The sequence below is a fragment of the Pavona decussata genome, unplaced genomic scaffold, assembly GCF_977016875.1.
Source record: "Pavona decussata unplaced genomic scaffold, jaPavDecu1.1 SCAFFOLD_27, whole genome shotgun sequence".
Lineage (NCBI taxonomy): Eukaryota > Metazoa > Cnidaria > Anthozoa > Scleractinia > Agariciidae > Pavona > Pavona decussata.
The window spans coordinates 1,241,587-1,258,739 of NW_028145450.1; the positions used below are offsets into that span (position 1 = coordinate 1,241,587).

Below are 17,153 nucleotides of genomic sequence, written 5' to 3' on the forward strand. Positions count from 1 at the left end.
TTACGGGATCTCCATGTTCACTCCATGTTCACGATCGTCAACAAGAGATTTAATAGTAGCCAGGCTTTTGGAAGGGAGTCAAATGGATTGCACACCCCCTGCGGCCTTACTGCCTTTTTACAGGTAAATTAATTCTTCAATACACATTACAATGTCGTATTTTGTAACTTTTTTTGCGAAAAGTCGTCTTGGAAGGACAAGGAATCAGTGAAGTTACAATTTTACTTTTATTTTTTTGATAAGAAGATAGAGTAAGGCTAGTTGACACGACTTTTATAAAGTGAAAAATTTAGTACATTTAATACAATAAAACTAATTTAAAGAAAATACTGTAAAGTTCCAAATTTAAACCCTCCAAGCGGGACGCAAGGGACACGTTATGTAAAGAACACACAACGGCTAAACAACAAAATCATGGAAGAGTGTACTTTACGGGGGCGCCCATAACAAAAATAACTCAAATGCCGTCCTCTGTTCCTCGAGATAGTTTTCGGGCTTTTAAAAATGATATCTGTATATGGTAACACAGTTTAATCTGGTCGGATTTTTTTAGCTGAAATTTTTAAGGGGGCAATACACCTAAATTTGTAAAGAGGTTTTAAGAAGGGATAGATGAAAAAAAAAAATGATTTTTGGAACACTAAGAGTAATCGAGATCAACCTAAAAGATGCCACGAAATCCACGAGTTCAAGACTTCTACAAGAATTGTGAATGAAAACAGTAATTTTATGACGTTATAGGACGAAAACAAGCTTCGCACCAAAACGAGGCTCCGCCTCGTGCACATCTAAGAAAATGTGTCCCACATGGAAGGAAAAGACGCTGTCGCGTCTTAGATATGTGTTTTCGGCATCAATAGGTTTTTCAGTGCTCCCTCGCGCGGGTGGACCGGTGAGGGTGGGACTCTGCAGAGACTCTGCGTCCAGTAACTCTACCCTAATGAGAGGAGTAGGGGGAGCAGAGACGGGGAGCATTTTGCTCAAATTATTTTTCATTTTTCTTGTTGTTATATTAGCATGTTAAAAGGTGCGTTTTAACTCGTATCTACTTCAAATGGACGTATCTGGCACTTTAAATTCGATGTAAATGTTAAGAAAGCTATGTCTAAATTTGAATGAAATTTGAAGAGGTTTTAAGGACGGTGCCTACTATTGTTACTGCGCATACATTCTGCGCATCTCGAGATACTCGGGGTTCCTATGGGTAGTGCTCACTAATACAGGGATATTTTTGCGCGGTTTAAAACTATGCGGAGAAAGCAGAACTTAGCAAGTGCTCTTGGTATCCCAAAAGAAAATTGGGGGTAACCATGCATTTTTCAGAGATAATTAAGCTTTAATTTAGGAAAAACTGCCATACATTTCTTTATATTTTGGCGCCTTTTAGAAATATTGTTGCTTAATTATCTCTGAAAAATGCGTGGTTACCCCCAATTTTCTTTTTGGATTCCAATAGCCCTTGCAAAGGTCTGCTTTTCCCGCACAGTCATAGGCACCGTCCTTAAGAAGGGATAAAGGAAAGAAAATGATTTTTGGAACACTAACAGACTGTTGATACCCACGCAAGAGCACCCCAGGTTGCTAGTGGACTAACTTGGTATCCTTCTATTAATTATGAAGTACACATTCCAATTTTTAAATATCACTAAATCTTCAATATTTCTTATTTCGCTTAATTTTATCAATCTTTCTAGAAAAACTACTCCTCCCAAATATACCCAAAAATCACCCAAAATCACACAAAATACCCCACAACGCAGATTCACGATATCATGATTGGCTTTTTTGATTGCTTGAAACGCGAACGAGATATTTCCATTAAAGCCATGTCATGTGGCGGAAAAATGGCGTTCAGGTGTAGCTCCCCCTTAAGTCCAAGAATATGTATTTTAGGAAACAAATCCCTATTTTCCGAGTTTCTGGGCTGCTGTGAGCTTTCCGAAAATCTAAGCTGCCGTCAGTATTTCGCTCAATTAACGAGATTTCTTTTCCCTTCGGAAAAAAGGAAAGTAGTATTCCTTCGTTATGAAAGTTTTGGGTTATAATAAAACAACAAAAATGCTTGTGTCCTCGTCCCAATTCAATCCGAAATACTGAGGCGATTTTTTTAAACGCCTTTCAAACAGATAGTTGATTCCAAATATCGGAATTTCTGAAGCGTATCCAAAGGAAACAACTTTTGGTTCGAAGAATCGCGGGAGTTTCAGAAAATCGAGGGTTCGAATAATCGAGATTTCACTATACCTCTTTTATTCAACGAACCTTCAGTCATCATGCAAAACGTGACACATCCCATAATCCCATGCTATATTAGGGTTTGTTCTTTTGTTTGTTCTTTTGTTCTTTTTTTCTTTTGTTTGTTCTTCTTGTTCTTTTCTGTGAAATAACAAAAAAAAAAAAAAAAACGCCAGCTTGGCTCACAAACTTTCCGGTTCAACGATAACAAGTAACAAATAATATCGACAGACGCCAGACAATTAATATTCGAATTAGGAAAATCGCATTTTTCAGTCTTGACGAATGGTTTTTTTTAAACAGGCTCTAGGTCACAAGAACGAATTATCATATTTTTTTCTGTTGGGCTTCGAGAGCTTTCATATCATCAATCAGTACGGAACTTTTACATGTCATTAGAATTTTCAAGGCCACCACAAATCACGTCTTAATGGCATATTCAATAAAGATCATTACAACAAGCCCTGAATACCATATTGATCAAATTCGTCGCAGCCAAAAACGGTAGACGTTTCCAAATGTCAGAAACCATAATTTTAGCGCCAATTGTCAATATGCAAACGGACACAGTAGAGTGGCATAATCGAAAAGAAAAAAACATTGAGTTCCCGCAACAAAAACACAGCCGTGATTAAAGTAGACTTCAGCCTTCTATCCATACGTTGAATAGCTCTAAAAGAAGCTGAAAAGTTATGGATAGGATCAAATGCATAGCAACACAACCGACTTGTAACAAGAGCAAGTGGACGGTACCTACATTACAAACAATCGACAGTAAAAGGCTGTATATGTACAAAATACAGTGCATTTGAAAAATCATAAGCTAATCTATGCCTGCTGAACTTAGGTGCGCTTAATTGAAAAGGATATTAAAGGCGTAGACCATTAAATATTTTTCGTTCTAAAAGAATGAAACTACAACCACGCTTTACATAAAAGCAAACGAAACGCACGCTGAACAAAAACAACTTAGAGTGCGGGATAGCACAAACAAATAAGGGTATACATGTATCTTCTTCGTTCTAAAAGTATGAAACTACAACCACGCTTTCTAAGCAAACGAAACGCTCGCTGAACGAAAACAACAGGGGCACCCAAAGGATCGTTTCGGTAAATTACCTGTTCGGAAGGCCATTAATACCTTACAATTTTCCGAAGCGAATTTTCACTTCGAACTTTCGTGATATGGGAAATTTAAGGCCTAGTGTATTCGGATTGATAAAAATGTCGATCCGGGTGCCGAAAAAAGGTCAGCTAAGATTTTCGGAAAGGAAATAAGACATGAGGTTTTCGGGAAATGGACAAAGATGCCCTAGTAATTTCGAAAAGACTCATGTTACCCTAGAATGACCGAACAGATAAATATATTATAGCGCGGCCTTAAATGAACCTGCAGAACTTTAAAGGCACTCCAGATAGCCTAAAATAGCGTTTCAAAGGATCTGAGAGAAAACTGTCGTTGGGTGCCTCTGTAACAACTTAGAGTGCGGGATAATAGAGAGAAATAAGGCGGATACATGTATCTTCTTTGTTCTAAAAGTTTGAAACTACAACCACGCTTTCTATAGAACTGGTGGCTTCTACGAAGCAAACGAAACGTAACGCAGAAGCAGAGACAAATAAATTTTCTGATTGTTTTAATTTTGTTCAGAAAAAAACAAAAACGGTGTCCAAATACTCGTTTTTTAAAAATGATCGTATATTTTGGCACGTTCCATGCAGGGGCACCCAACGGATCGTTTCGGCAAATTACCTGTTCGGAAGGCCATTAATCCTCTACAATTTTCTGAAAGGAATTTTCACCCCGAACTTTCGTGATATGGGAAATTGAAGGCCTAGTGTATTCGGATTGATAAAAGAAAAATGGCGTTTCGGGTGCCGAAAAAAGGTCAGCTAAGGTTTTCGGAAAGGAAATAAGACATGAGGTTTTCGGGAAATGGACAAAGATGCCCTAGTTTTCTCGAAAAGACTCATGTTACCCTAGAATGACCGAACAGATAAATATATTATAGCGCGGCCTTAAATGAACCTACAGAACTTTAAAGGCACTCCAGATAGCCTAAAATAGCGTTTCAAAGGATCTGAGAGAAAACTATTTAGAGTGCAGGATAACAGAGAGAAATAAGGGTATACATGTATCTTCTTTGTTCTAAAAGTATGAAACTACAACCACGCTTTCTATAGAACTGGTGGCTTCTACGAAGCAAACGAAACGTAACGCAGAAGCAGAAACAAATACGTTTTCTGATTGTTTTAATTTTGTTCACAAAAAACGATGTCCAAATACATATACTCGCTTTTTAAAAATGATCGTGTATTTTGGCACGTTCCGCATGCGCGATGTTCGTGATTGTGTATCATCACCGAAATCTGCTGTAATTGTATTTGATATTTGTAGCCTAAAATAGCTGGTGGCTTCTACGAAGCAAACGAAACGTACCGCAGAAGCAGAGACAAATAGGTTTTCTGATTGTTTTAATTTTGTACAGAAAAAAAAAACGGTGTCCAAATACTCGTTTTTTAAAAATGATCGTATATTTTGGCACGATCCTGATGTTCCGCATGTACGATATTCCTGATTGTGTATCATCAGCGAAATCTGCTGTAATTGTATTTGATATTCGTAGTGATGTGTATGTGAATTAAGGTAACTGTACCTAGTCTACCAAAGGAAAGTGAAAAATATTGGAGTTATACTGCTCAAACTTGGTACCAGTAATGCGTGGGTGACCTAAGGTAAGACACAAAACGATTAAGTGTTAGACTAAGTTCGATTAATGAAACGAAACATTCGATTTGGCTCAGCAGTTTCGTCGAGCTTTACGAGTAATAGAACTTAGGCTGACACTATATTGCTAAACTCACCACTGTCTTATCAGCTCCGGACCTGCAGTTGCTGTCCCTAGAGGGTAAAGTGAATGCACTTGCGTCAAACGCCTACCAAAGCACCAGGTACTGAGATGCAGTCTCCTACTTAACCGTTATTTAGAAGGAGCGATAACGACTGGGATTAACAGCGCTGCTAGACTAGATGGTTCGGCCACTTGGAAAATCCACCATTGACGACTAGTCACACTTTGCAGTCCTTTTTTTTTTTTTTTTTCGCTCGGACCTCTAGCGTCGAACACTTTTGCAAAGCGAAAATACGACGTAAAGAAAATAACTTAAAAATGACATCATCTGAAGAGTATGCAATATGATAATGATCATATACGTCAACCTCGTTCCCAGGGACGTTGCCCAAGCTAAGGAAAAGTCCCTGGGAACGAGGTTGCATATACGTGGCTAGCTAATGGCATAAGGAGAGCTGCGCATGTCAGGTAGACAAATGAAGTGATGTCACGTGTATTTATAGGTCTTATTCTTGGTTTTCACGTGACCTCACCAAATTCTAGAATTCAAAACCGGGAGGCCTACATTTTTTTACCTTCATTCAAGGAAAGATTACCTAAAACTATGTCTTTTCACAATTTCTAAGCTCGATGTCGTACTTCCTTTTGAAAACTGACAACAGTTTCAATTTCCGAGTTTTCATCGTGCGTGACATCATTCATGGAATGGTTTCAATTTTTTTTTGGAATGGCGTGACAGTGAACAGTGAGTGAAAACCTGCAATATCAGGTACCTGCAAATCGAGGTAATTCGAGTTTTTTTGTTGTTGTTGTTGTTGTTGTTGTGCAGTCTATGAGTAATCAAAAAGTCAAAAGTAAGAGGAAAGTTTTTATTTTGCACAGATCGTTCATCAAGACACATTATAATAATAATATTACCAGGTTTCTATCGGCGACATATTTGGACAAATATTTCCTTCTTTTTTGCATTACAACAAAGCTCTAGCTTTTTTAACCTGGTTGAGATTACTTGCAACGGTCGTTGTCGGACAATTTTACCCTCCTGCAAAAATATTTAACTATGTTTGCCCGTTAGCCAAAACATTTTGCAAAACTTGATTGATAGTAACGTTGGCATAAGTCTCCAACCTCTGATCACGTAGCCGGTGGCTACGTGCTCCGGTCAACTTGAACCACTTGATGACGTCAATGGTGCGTCTATTTTCTAACCACAAACTGTCCACAACAACAATCAAAACGGGAATTTTACACCGTTCATTATGCTTGTCTAAAAGGGACAAAATATCAAGATTTATTTATTTACATCAAGTTTCATATATCAATGTTTAGATTAGTATGCTTATGTTAAGATTTGCATATGTCTGCAACAAGATTTAAATACACATATCAAGATTCGCACGCGAGTACATCAAGTCTAAAAAATATTCACCAAGTTTCGAATATAGACACTAAACTTCGCATATTCATATTAAGGTTCGCATACATATATCAAGATACGTTTTTACACGACAACATTCCCATGTACACAGTAAGGGACCAATTTTTTAAACGAGAATTGCAGATAAATGTCACGCGTCAAGATTCCTCATATATGTATATCAAGATTCGCATATACATCGAGATTATGATAGGCTTGTATGAAGTACTATTTCACATGGTTTGGCTGGTTACCTAATTTCATAACAATCGCACTGTACCACAGGCTGCCCAAGCTCAATATCAGAGAACCGTTAAGTTATAAGGATTTGTATGGGAATACAACGGATTTGTGTAAAATGGTAGAAACAAACATTGTTTTGTCAATAAAGTCAACTTACCCTACTGCTTATTGTATTCTTTGTCATTTGCCAACTTTTTAAGCCGATTTAAAGTGATTTCGGTGAGCGAGTAATTCGGCTTTCTACTGCTAAGTGTAACGAAAGGCCGAACAGTATTTCAGCCATGCGCGAAGCGCGAAACGGAATAAATCCTTTGAAATCATCCCTAGTGTCCCAATTCCTTCATAGAATCAAAGAAGAGATGCATACCTATCCTGCCAGCGCAACCCCGACTCAGTTGATGCCGTATCACGCTTGCTCTCTGTTCGCTTCTGAGATTTCGAAAGACCCGCGGCCAGAACGCCATGGACACATTCCTCGTGTCCTTTTTGTCAAGACCGTCAAGGGAACATTGTTTCCATCGACCAATCAAAATTACTACCGGTTGAAGTGGATTCCTGTTGTCCTTTTCCCCGGAAATTTGGAAATTCCGGGAATTTTCCGTTCCGTTAGTCATACCATTTCGCCAGATGCTCAGCCCCAGTTTCTTACGGGATTTAAAAGTTACCCTCGCTTTTTCTGAATAAATTTGCAATTATACCCATTTAGTTTCTGTAATGTGGTCGAACTATCCAGGAATTAACGTCGTAGGAGCGGCATTAGGGAGCTTAAGCATCGACGACGAACGACAGGACGACGACGGCCGGAAGTAAATTCGTAATGCTTTGAATGAACTGCGCATGTCAGCCTCAGTCAAGCCGTCGTCGTGCGTACGTCGACGACTGAATTTTGAGTGAGTTGGCGTTCTCTCGAAAACGTAAGTAATTTAACCTGTTTAAACTCGCGAAAACTCGGTGTATACTCTACCTTTATTTTGTATGGATTATTTGATTCGTTATTGGTTGATAAAGCCTGTTTTTATCGGATTTTGTTATTTATAAGTTATTCTGTGAACCCGACACTTTAATACGAGTGTACTTTTCCAGGAAATCCAACATGGCTTCTTCGCAAGACACTTCGAAGAAAGGGCAAGTGTCAGGGCTTTTCAGATGTCATTCTTCGGTAGTTTGCCACTAACTTACAGCAGCTATTAGTGAAGTAGATTGTTGCTTAGGGTTGCTAAAAATTTGGTCCTAAAGTTCTATTTTTCTATTATCGAGCAGGAACAAATATTTTCAGTGGTCAACGGAGCAAGATGTCATCATGTGTCGTGAAGTTCTTGTCTCGGAACCGTTTAATTTCAAACCGAGGAGCCCAGAAAGGGGAAAGGTTTGGGAAGCTATTGCCCAGCGGCTGAATGCACATTGACCAGCCAAAGTTCAGAGTCTCTGTTAGAGCTGTCCGTGACAGGTAATCTCTCTTGACTGCAAAACAAGCCCAAAAATTACGGGACGAGGAGAAAGCGTCAGGAATTCATGTGAAAATATCAGAACTGGATAATTTCTTCGAAGACACAGTAATATGAATTCTTCATCATCAATGGCATCATCATTTTGCATCAGGAGAAGAAGAGTCCGCATATCTCTAAACGACATATTCGAACGAGAGGTTTAAGGTCGTCGTCGTTTGGGGCTTTTGCTTAAGTTTTTATTTTTCCCGCCGAAAACGAAACCGGCTACCCATCCGTCATACTTCCGTCGTCGTCGTCTCATTCGTCGTCGATGCTTAAGCTCCCTATTTTATTTCTGGGTAGTCCGCCGTTTCTGTAGAAGTTGAACGCGTTGAAATAATCGTGAGGCAGCATCAATGAAATAAAGTTACGACCACAAAAAATCGTCAGAAAACAATAATTTTAATAAGCAAAACTCTGGCTCTGCACGTACCTTATATACTTTGGTACATTTCTTTGTCTTCATCTACAAAACAACGGCGTGTAATCACCATTCAAGGTTTTACGGAGAACGCGACGCATGATGATTTATTTTCCTTTCTCTTAAAGCCGCCCCTACGACGTTAGCTCCTGGATAGTTCGACCACATCACATGAGTTACATTAAATGAGTTGAATTGCAAATTTATTCAGAAAACGCGACACTAACTTTTAAATCCCATAAGAAACTGGGGCTGAGCATCTGGCGAAATGGTATGACCAACGGAACCGAAAATTCCCAGAATTTCCAATTTCCGGGAAAAAGGACAACAGGTTGTCCATATATTTGATTCTGTACCGGAAATTTAGGTTGAAGAGTCCGGTAGTAATTTTGATTGGTCGATGGAAACAATGTTTCTTTGATGGTCTTGACAAAAAGGACACGGAGAGACCCCGTGAACAAATCTGTTTGCCTGTGGTCTGTAGACAACTGGCCGCTGTTCCCCCGAGCCAGGGAACTTTTGTTACCCAGCGTACTGTTCGAACGTTCAATGTGTCCATGGCGTTCTGGCCGCGCATCTTTCGAAAGCTCAGAAGCGAGCTGACTTGAAAGAAAATCTTTCTAGCAAACGTGATACGGCTTCAATTGAGTCGGCGTTGCGCTGACAGGATAGGTATGCATCTCTACATTGGGGCCCGCCCCCCACGAGAAGGGAAAAGCCCTGGGAAGGAAGTTGGCATTTTCAGTTGGATGTAAAGTCCCACTGCAAATCTGAGCACTGATCTTTGCTCTGGTCTTCAGTCACCGAGAAATTAGCTGTAAGATTATTTATTTTATTTCTCTCCACCAACATCGTTCATTTTATCAAAGTTTCCCGCAAATCACGTCAGTCAATAATTCAGTTAACAATTTCTTTTTAGAGCTTGTTCTTTTCTTTTTTTTTTTTTTTAGTTCTTTTTTCTCTCAATTGAATGGTGATGGGTGCCTTTCTTATCACCCTGATCCTTGGAAAACTTTTCAGTCAGGGATAGTCTGAATAGCATTGCTGCTCTCGTAGCACGGCCGGACACGACTCCTGCTAGACGCTGGCCTTAGACTTCTGGATTAAGTGCTTTCCTAAGTACGATTCTGAGAGATTTTCCTTTTTGATCAAAATTTGGTGATATCTTTCCTTTGACTTTTTGATTTTGATCATGACGGAAACTACTCAACTTTACCCAATGGAAGTTTTCTTATCATTAGGAGCCGTTTGAGTTAGTTCCTTTATGCCGTTGCGTACGCTAGCTCTGTGGCATTTGTTTAGGTTTATCGGCTCAAGTTAATTGCAAGGTCTCAGGGAGCACTGAAAAATTTTATCTGTAGAGACATAGGACCCGTAAATTTCTTTTCTCGTCCAAGACGGTGACAGCAGTAGGCTCCTGTTTATAACAATTTATATACTGTTCAACCACCAACCTCGTTCTCAGCTTCAGAGGACCCTGGGAACGAGTTTGTTCAACCATTTGTAAAGAACGAGATGTTAACCAGGGCTGAGTTGCTCGAAGCATGGTTAGCGCTAACCATTGGTTAAGAGGTATTTAAACCTATAGGTTGTCATGGTTAGCGCTAACCATGCTTCGAGCAACTGGGCCCAGTATGTTTGTAAAATTCATCTCGTTCCTTAGGTGAATTTCAGGCATCCTGACAGTGACAACTAAATTTCCATTGTACATTCTTGATACCGGACTTCCCGGATCTCGTTTCTTTAGTTTTCTTTCGTTTTCTTTTGTTTCTTCCCGGATCTCGTTTCGTTTCAGTTTCCCGCATCCCGCTTCGTAAAATCGTCAAATCCCGCTTCCCGTCCTCAATTCTAATCCGGAATATCGTCACTCTTTTCCGGTTAAAATCCCGAATCCCGACCTTTAAAAAAGCCAAATCTCGGATCCCGAAAAACCTATTGGGGACCCTCATTGCAGGTTGTTCGTTTATAACGTATATGAGAGTCAAATAGATCCACGTCTTTACAAAGTTGGCCTCTTGCAGTTCTTCTTTTTTCAGCTCTGTTGCCTCGTGACTGAAAGACAAGCATTATGTTCTTAGAACTGACATGTCACTTCGGCGCACGTGCGTTGGCGCAATCAAAAATTCAGCGATGCTGACATCAAGCGGTGTTAACAAATATCACTTGGTACAACAACAACAACAACAACAATTTATTATATAAATTCAGATTACATAAGGGTTTGTCCCGCAAATAGCCACAAAGCTAGTCGAGGCGGGACAAGACGAGCACGAGAACATAATGGAAAAAAAAAATTACATACAAGCCTATCATGATCTCGGTGTATATGCGAATCTTGATATATGTATATGAGGAATCTTGACGCGTGTCATTTATCTGCAATTTTTGGTTTACAAAATTAGTCTCTTACCGTGTATTTGGGAATGTTGGCGTATAAAAACGTATCTTGATGTAGGTATGCGAACCTTGCTATGAATATGCGAAGTTTGGTTTAGACTTGATGTACTCGCTCTTGATATGTGTACTTAAATCTTGTTGCAGACATATGCAAATCTCAGCATATGCATACTATTCTTAACCTTGATATATGAAACTTGATGTAAATAAATAAATCTTGATATTTTGTCCCTTTTGGAAAAGCATACCGGTCCTTACTGCCTGTCGATATATGGCTCTGTCAACGCCAGTGTGGCAACGACGGTGTTGCCATCTGTCGCATCCACCGCAGAGTAGGGCCTCTTGGTCGGAGGTTACGATGTAGTAAAATTCTTTCATGATATCGATGATCATTACTTTGTTAATAGTGTAGATTGACTTTTCGAATAGTGTTGTTTTAACGTACTGGAGACATGAGAATAAAATACTAGGGCTTTTATACTGTCAATGCCTTCTCCCATGAATCGAAATCGCAGCGATGTGATTGGTGAATGCTAATATTATTTATAATCCTTTGCTAATTGATCTATGTTAAACAATGTCCTTTGCAATTGATTGTGTTAATGAGAAAAGTGTCACCTTTTGTGTAGGCCGTAAACCGTTATTACTTTAATCCAAACCTTGGTTATTTTGATCTGAGTCCACGCGTGAAAGCGCACGTTTATTTTTCTTACTTAGTCAGAAGTTTATGATTCAACGATTACCGATTCAACGAGCCGCAACATCGAAATAAAAATTAAATCAAGCTGTGTAGTGTGAACAAGCTAATTTTGTGGTAAGTGCTATGTGTCCTAATGAAAACTCTCACCTCCTTTAGAACAAGCGCCGCTCAAGTCACAAGTCTACACAAAGAACACTTTAACTACATATATTATTTGTCATCTTGCTACGTTAAATGAACTGAAAGTACGCAGACGGAGCAACTTCAGAATTCCCGGACCCATTTCTCCATAAACTAGTTTATAGAGTTAAAGATTCAACAAGTCGTTTCGACGTAGAAATTGAACCGACTGTCAAGTGGCAACCGAAGCTAATTTCGTATATGTTAATGAAAGTCTCACCTTCTTTAGTTTTTTTTTTTTTATTTTTTTTTTTTTATTTTTTTTTTTTATTAAAGCAAATTTTATTTACAGGGTACAACTTTTACACAACACACAGTAGTAATACGTAAACTGCACTTACATTGATACTTGCGGAAACAATCTACACTACTAATACAATTTTACATGCACTAGTAAGGATGCATACATTACAATACAAACACTACTTAAATTAGGGTATATTAACAACATTGCTAATTTTATTACAGATAATCATTAACATCAGCAGCATATAAAATTAAAGTAAAAGATTCCATGTGCGATGAAAATTCGGGAGTGCTTTTTTAGCAACTGCAATTTCTTTAAGGATTTCAAGTTTTCCGGAAATGGACAAAAGAAAGGTTTGAAAATCCAAAACATCTCCGCGAAGGCTTGTGCAAAAAATGCAATATTTGGCTATTAGTAAACAATAATTTAGGACTTGCCAATGCTTTGCGCTATCATGCCAGCCGTAGAGTATTTGGCCTGTGGATAATGCTATTGTTTCATTTGTTTTTTGGTACCACCAGTCTTGAAACAGCATCCAGAAATCGATTGTTAGTGTACAATTTATTAGCAGGTGGTGCAACGTTTGTTCTTCTGCGTTGCATAAGTTACATATGGGGCTTTCTGAAATGCCGTCTCGATAAAGTGTAGCACGGGTTGGAAGAACGTTATGAATAACTTTATACTGGAACATTATTATTTTTACTTCATTTGTGACTGCAAATGGCATAAGATAAACTTTCTGGATGGAATTTTCTGTAAATCCGTGTCGTAGAATTTTGGTTTCAGCAGTGGGAGGAACGAAGATGATGTTTAAAAGAGAGGAGTAAATAGAACTGGTTTTTAGGGTATTGACAGTGGTATCGTGTGTGACGTTCAAAGTAGGGTTTTTCGGGATAGATTTCCAATTTTTTGGGATTGCATTAACCAGGCCATAGTACGTGGTGAAAGGAACTTTTAAATTGAATGTTATTGCAAGTTCATGCAACTTCAAAAAATCCTGATTTTGGTTTAATAAATCGCTTATCTTGATGATGCCGGCGTCATACCACTTTTTATAAAAAACAGTTTTTTTCCTACTAGAATTTTCCTATTATTCCACAGTATTTCGTTTTTAGGATTAGCTTTGGAATCGATGCCCGTTGAGATTTTGAACTCGCACCAAAAATCTAGCACTTTTTTATAAAATGTGGAAAGCTTATCATCAAGGTCTAGTATATCTGTTGTAAAGTTGCATTTTGTTAGAAAGGCGAGACCACTATATTTGTGCAAGAGCTGGTTAGGAATTATTTTCCAGGAGGCTTGAGACTCGTCTTGAATTCTGTTCACCCAAGTAATTTTGAGCGCTTTTTCCATGATCTTAAAATCGCACATTTTCAATCCTCCTTTTTCCTTTTCTCCAATTATGGTGTTTCTTTTGATCTTAGGGGGTTTTTCTGCCCAAATAAAGTTGAAAATTGGCTTATTTATTTCTTGAACGTAGTGATCTGGAACAGGGAGCACGGAGGCTAAGTAAATTAATTTGGATAACCCAATTGTTTTAACAATGTTAATCCTTCCATAAAGAGTTAGCTTTCTCCGTTGCCAAGTATTCAGCGTTTTCTCGAGGTTAAGTATTTTTTCACCGAAGTTTAGCCTGTTAGCACTTTCTTGGTTGTGAGAAAAGAAAACACCGAGAGCGTTGATAGGTTCTTTTGGCCACTTAAAACCAAACGGTTCATCTGTTCTGTCTTTCCATTCACCTAACCACATTGCTTCGGTTTTAGTGGTGTTTATTTCTAGGCCAGAATGTTCTTTGAAAGCGTGTAACACTCTTAATAGACTGGTAACGGAGTCAAAGTCACGAACAAGTACTGTTGTGTCGTCGGCATATTGACTTATTTTAAGCTCATGTTTGTTGACTTGGATACCTTTAACAGTGGGATCATTTTTTATATATCTAGATAGGAGTTCTATACCGAGAACGAAGAGGATGCCAGACAATGGACAACCTTGTCTGACTCCCCGCTGTAGGGAGAAAAAGGTTGAAGCATGACCGTTATTCAGAACACAGCTGGTAACATTATTATAGAAAATTTTTATCCAATTTTGAATGTCATGGCCGAAGTTGAAGAGCTGAAGTGTTTCCAGGAGGAAGTTCCAATCAATGGAATCAAACGCTTTTTTGAAATCCAAGAAAACGGCAATACCTTTTTGCTTTAGTTTATCTGCATAATGTATCAAGTCGGAAATTAGCCTTGCATTTTCACCGATGTAGCGGCCTTTAACATAACCTGTTTGATCGGGGTTTATTAAAGTTGGCAGGACTTTTTCAATTCTCTTGGCTATAACTTTAGTGAGAATCTTGTAGTCGACGTTCAAGAGAGAGATGGGCCTTAGATTTTCCAGAATAGTTTTATCCTTGGATTTTTTTGGGATAAGCGAGATTATTCCTCGTCTTTGGCTTATAGAAAGCATACCATGCTGAGAAGCGAAGTTGTAGCTGGCTAGTAGCTCATGACAGATGTCGGGCCAAAAGAATCGATAAAATTCAGCCGGAAAACCATCAGTGCCCGGGGTTTTGTTATTGTCGAAGTCCTTGAGCGCATTTATGCATTCTTCTTCGCTTACTACTCCTTCGCAAGATTTTTTTTCTTCTTCGCTTAGTGCGGATACATTTTCTGGGTTAAAAAAAGGCGAGTTTTTGAAAATTTCGGGATTGATGTTGGTGGAACAGTATAACGACTCATAAAACTTTTTTTCTTCTTCTAAGATTTCGAACTGATCTTCTAAGTAACAATTTTCCCCGACTTTGAGTTTTGTGACTGATTTAATATCATGATGACGTTTTTCTAAGCTGTAGAAATACTTTGTGTTGCGTTCCCCTTCTTCGTACCATCTTAGAATTGCGCCTTTGGTTTTCGTTAACCAAATTTTTTTAAGACGTGATCTAGCACTTTGAAGTTCCAATACGATGTTTTTGTTGTGCGGATTGTTTTCTGCCTTAGCCTGAATGTCATTTACTTTTTTGTGCAGTGATATTTCTTCATCCCGGTATTTTTTCGCTTTTCGTTTAGAATACTTGATTGTGAAACCTCTTATTTCCATCTTTATGAGGTCCCATTTTTAACCTAAATCATGAGTCTCGTTGTATTTCTCCTTAAACAATGGAATGTTCATTTTAAGTGCTGTTACATATGCTTCGTCTTTAAGAAGGGCTGTATTAAATTTCCAGAAACCAGGTCCTCTTTTTTGCTTTAGGTAATTAGACTGGAAAACCAGAGACACAGCGGAGTGATCAGATTCGGGTGCGTGTACGATGTCACATTTCTTTGCAAATTGAATTAACTCGTGTGAAACTAAGAAAAAGTCTAATCGACATTGGATTTTGAAAGATTTGGTTCTCCATGTAAAACGCTGCTTTTCTTTGTTAAGACTACGCCATATATCGCTTAAATTATACAAATCACACAGCGTGTTGATTTCTTGGATGACAGCTGATTTTTTATATACAGGTTTTCCGCCTCTTTTGTCATTTGAGGTAAGCGCGCAATTGAAGTCTCCTCCAATTACAATTGTGTCTTGCGCGAATTCTTCGAGTTGTTGGTTTAGTCTTTTGAAAAAAAACAACTTGTTGGGCGACATCGTTAGGTGCGTAAATGTTGACGAGAACAATAACTTTCTCTTCTAGCGACAACTTTAGAATAATGAACCTTCCTTGTTTGTCAGGAATGGCTTTTTCAACTTTGAAATTCACAGAGGGCTTAATTAGTGTTATGACACCTTTACTGTGGTTTGTGCCGTGACTAAAGAAAGCCTTGCCACCCCATTCGTTTTCCCAGATAGTTTCAAGCTCTTTGGAGCAGTATGATTCTTGCAAAAGCATGACATGATGATTTTGATTGTGTAGCCAGCGAAAAACAGTTCGGCGTTTGATCGATTTATTAAGACCTCTAACACTTAGCGACAGGCATTTTAGGTCGAAAGCATTGGCAGTATTGTCAGTGTTCAGTTTGTTGGCGGATTAAAGGAACACAAGCCAGGCGGAGTGATAAATAAACACGGGTTTCTACCCACGGAATTTTGTTGGCACATTTTAAATTGGGACAAAAAATAATTTAACTTTTTCGTTAAATGCATGCTGCAGGAATATGAAGGAACGAAAAAAGAAAACGCATATTTCAAGCGAAGTGGGTTACTGTAACATATAACGTAAACGAAGTATAGCAAAATAGACATACAGACCACAACTGCATAGCGCTTATATAAAAACATGAACAAAGCACTTAGCTTGATGAGATAGAGCCATTTCCCCGGCTCGGTTTTGTCTTTGCTCAAATTTGTCGTATTGGAATGTTCGGTAAATGAATCAGTATATTAAGTAGAAGTTACTCGATACTCAAGTGGAATATTTGAGATGTTAAAAACGTTGTTATCAATAAAGAGAGATCTGTTGACTACCTTCGCGTCGCGACCAGCTTGTTTTGCAGCAAACATGGCTTGTATCAGGGTTTTCCTTTCTTTCTGAATTTCCCGGGCAAAGTCTTGGGTGATATAGGCATTACCGTATCTGGCTGAGGACTTGAGCCGGTTTTTTACATTGAACACAGCATCCCTGTCCTCTCTCACAACAAATCTTGCGATGATCGGACGAGGGCGAGTAGGCGTAGCAACATTGTTTGGTGGTTTGCCAACGCGGTGAACCGCATGGAAACGTATGCCCTCGACGTTCATTTTGAGATCATTTTCTAAAACATCATAAATGATATCCTGGCAGTTTTCGCCTCGACTTTCGGGAATATTCATGAAACGCAAGTTTTCACGTCTTGTATAATTCTCAAGAGCGACGAGGTTCTCTTGGGCTTCTTTCAAAGCGGGTTTAAGCTTCTCGTTCTCGGCTTGGATCTTTATCAGAGCAGCCTTTAGACTTTGGATTTCGGTAATTTGCTCGTCCAACATGTTTTGATGAGTGGATTTGGAGTCTTTAAGGGCTTTGCA

General features: G+C 38.8%; 1 protein-coding gene across 2 annotated transcripts in view; it reads right to left on the reverse strand.

Moving 5' to 3' along the window:
- Positions 1–17,153, reverse strand: part of LOC146485238 (ribitol 5-phosphate transferase FKRP-like) — a 59,669-nt gene that overhangs the window by 2,560 nt on the left and 39,956 nt on the right. Inside the window, exon 1 of one of the 2 annotated variants that reach the window (XM_085103537.1) lies at positions 5,101–5,415. The exons of the other annotated variant lie outside the window; for it this stretch is intronic. The gene's annotated coding sequence lies outside the window, so the exon portion shown is untranslated. Of the gene's footprint in view, positions 1–5,100; positions 5,416–17,153 lie in introns of those variants that run through there. 2 annotated transcript variants of the gene reach the window in all.